A 3,527-nucleotide genomic window follows, 5' to 3' on the forward strand; every position below is an offset into this window, starting at 1 on the left:
AAAAACAACAGACTAACATTTAACTAGAGAAGGAAAAAAAACTATCCTTTTAAATACGTTAAGAATTATACAATTTTCCGGTTTTTCCTAATAACTTGAAACCGGAGCATGAAGCGAGATCGAAACAATGAAACTGTGGAAAGAAGACTAAGAAGAAAAAGAAGGAAAATTAATAGAATGCCAATTTATAATGCCAAAACAGACGAGAATAAAATAATTATGAAACAAAGTAGGTGTTAAAATGTTATCCATCTTTACTTGTTAATGAGCTTCAGTGAAGCTTTTATCATTGTATCGCTTCGGTAGTCGGATGTTTGGTTATAGTGCGTATCCTAGGAGCTATCCATAAGAAAAGGAATGGATGGAAACAGAAAATAGCTTGTTTCCAGAAGACATTCTCAGATGTAAAGGGGGTTATTTTTGTACTGTCAGAGGTTTAGAATATTGATGAAAATAATAGGAAAGTCATAAGGCGGTATACAGCGATATTTTGAAAATAAAATATCGTTACTCATACACTCTAAATGTTTAGAATTACGGCGTTATTTCATGTTGTGCATGAAAACATAAGACCATAGACTCTAGACGTTCAAACAACCTTGTTAGAAATTTGATCAAGTTAGTGATGATAGGTCTGGCTATATAAGCAGTTATTTTCTAACAAAATAAGAATATTCAGGATAAGCATCACATAACACTGCAGAAGTTGTTTTTATTTTCACCTTATTCTTAATTGATCAGAAATATGACAAAATAACATTTCAGATCTAGCTTTGATCTGGCATAAGACACTATGTACGAGATTAACACTCAGTAACAGGATAATATAGGTCATAACACTCAATAACAGGATAATATAAGTGCTAACACTCAATAACAGGATAATATAGGTGATAACACTCAATAACAGGATAATATAGGTGATAACACTCAATAACAGGATAATATAGATGATAACACGTTTTATCAACATGAAAATGAGATTTTACCTCAATTTATGGATTTAACTTTATGGTTCAAAGTTTTGTGAGATTCAAAACGGTAATTTTGAAATTGCATAGTTAAATGGGTATTAATTAGAAATATGTGAATTTCTTCAAGCCAATATACATAGTACAAAAAAATCTAAACAACAGTGTTGAACGCTGAAATGTGATCAAAGCCATGCATAAATAATATAATTTCAGATAGACTTCCATAGTTCAAGCCAGTTGACAAGTTCTTTTATCACTCAAATGTGATAACACTCAATAACAGGATAATATAGATGATAACACTCAATAACAGGATAATATAAGTGCTAACACTCAATAACAGGATAATGTAGGTGAAAACACTCAATAACAGGATGATATAGGTGATAACACTCAATAACAGGATAATATAGATGATGATAACACTCAATAACAGGATGATATAGGTGATAACACTCAATAACAGGATAATATAGGTGATAACACTCAATAACAGGATAATATAGTGATAACACTCAATAACAGGATAATATAGATGATAACACTCAATAACAGGATAATATAGGTGAAAACACTCAATAACAGGATAATATAGGTGAAAACACTCAATAACGGGATAATATAGAGATGATAACACTCAATAATAGGATATAGATGATAACACTCAATAACAGGATAATATAGATGATAATATAGGTGATAACACTCGAGAACTGGATAATATAGGTTATAACACTCGAGAACTGGATAATATAGGTGATAACACTCAATAACAGGATAATATAGGTGATAACACTCAATAACAGGATAATATAGATGATAACACTCGAGAACTGGATAATATAGATGATAACACTCAATAACAGGATAATATAGATGATAACATTCAATAACAGGATAATATAGATGATAACACTCAATAACAGGATAATATAGGTATATTATCCTTTTATTGAGTTGAAATGACGAAAATTTCATTATTGTGTAATTTCAATAGGAAAGTGTGAAAAGGAGTTGATTGTAGAGCGTCCTATGTAAATTCCTCTAAAAATTGGATAGAAACTGGAATAATAGGAAAGCTATAAGCCTACTCCTATAAATTATCCTCAGGTGGAAAAGGCGATTTTTGCGCCTAGTCAATTTTCCTTGATTCACAATGTGTCCTTTTTTTTTGCTTTCAATAAAGAAGGAGTCCCTTTTCTGAAGTTGGGTCTTTCTTTGTTGGAAATCGTTTAGATTAATTACTTCAGTGTCAGTTGAACTACCTCTGGGTAGTTTCTTGATGTTTATAATTCCCTGGACGTAGGTTTTGAAATTTATTATTTGTTTTATAGAGTCTTTCACATAGGCATAGAATTATGTTAAGATTTGGAACATTTTATAAATGGTTTGGATTCGATTATGCTTTTCCTTTGTGTAAGAAACGAGACATATTTTTTCTACAATAAAATTGGCATTATTTGTATGTTTAGGGTTTGAATTTATCAATCATTTATTTTCAGCGCATTCAGTTAGATCAATCATAATAATGTCGTTGGAGATTATATTTGTTTTATTAGTAGGAAAATAAAAACATCAATAGTGAAAGTTTCTAAAGGAGTGTTTTTCATGGCAGGTTAACTGCAGAATGTTGTTCTGTTTTCTGCTTTTCCACGTTTTTACTGCAGATAATGACATTAGGGTTGGTAAGTGAATATTAATTATTATAGCTCTAACTATTGACTAAATGAACTTATCTTAGAGTTTAGAAGACATTCGTGCTAGAAAGAACATTTTTAAATGACGTCATCGCTCGTTACAAAATATTCTCATCTCTTATCTTGTAAATTATAAAAAATAAAAACCCATTAATGTAAAACTTACCGATAATCTCTAACATACTAACGTACTTAATCAAATGAAAATAACTATGCCTCTAGAAGTCAGCAGGTACACGTCTAAAGTCTTCTGTCTAACTAAAGTAAAGGACTGTAAGGAGAACTACTTATATAGGCCGTCAAAATCTGTGACAAAGTTCATTGTCCTACATCGCTGTTGAAGAGTTAGAAGCACAACAACATTTACTTTAAGCATCGGTGGTTCAGTGGTAGAATACTCGCCTGCCACGCGGGTGGCCCGGGTTCGATTCCCGGCCGATGCAAAAGGTACTTTTTATTTCATCTTATCCGGTTTTAACCATTTCAAATCTAATTACAGTTTTGGACTCACAAGGTCAAACTTTTCGATTGATGTATTTGACCACGACCAAGTTCTCATGGATTAATTTACTTTAATCTTGCCTAAAAGAATTTCAAGCGCCGGGGCTATTGAGGATTCCCTCTTGTTTATTTTATTTGGGGGATGTTAAAGAAATAATTTTTTTTGTGAGTGTTTTCTTTTGTATCGGGCCTGGCATAGCGTGATGGTTAGAGCGCTTGATTAGGAAGTTGATGGGTGTGACTTCGAATAACATCTCCAAACAAGCTTTCCCTTTCAGCCGTGGGTTTGTTTATTTGTTTTGAATTTCGCGCAATGCTACACGAGGGCAATCTGCGCTAGCTGTCCCTAATTTAG

At 32.2% G+C, this 3,527-nt stretch overlaps 1 protein-coding gene and 1 non-coding gene across 2 annotated transcripts in view; both read left to right on the forward strand.

Moving 5' to 3' along the window:
• The window catches only part of LOC106458484, a 37,367-nt gene that overhangs the window by 25,698 nt on the left and 8,142 nt on the right, over positions 1-3,527 (forward strand). The gene's annotated exons all lie outside the window — the stretch shown is intronic.
• Positions 3,044-3,114, forward strand: Trnag-gcc. The gene has a single exon. It is a non-coding gene; the product is annotated as a tRNA-Gly (tRNA).

The sequence above is a fragment of the Limulus polyphemus genome, unplaced genomic scaffold (assembly GCF_000517525.1).
Source record: "Limulus polyphemus unplaced genomic scaffold, Limulus_polyphemus-2.1.2 Scaffold470, whole genome shotgun sequence".
In the NCBI taxonomy this organism is placed as follows: Eukaryota; Metazoa; Arthropoda; class Merostomata; order Xiphosura; family Limulidae; genus Limulus; species Limulus polyphemus.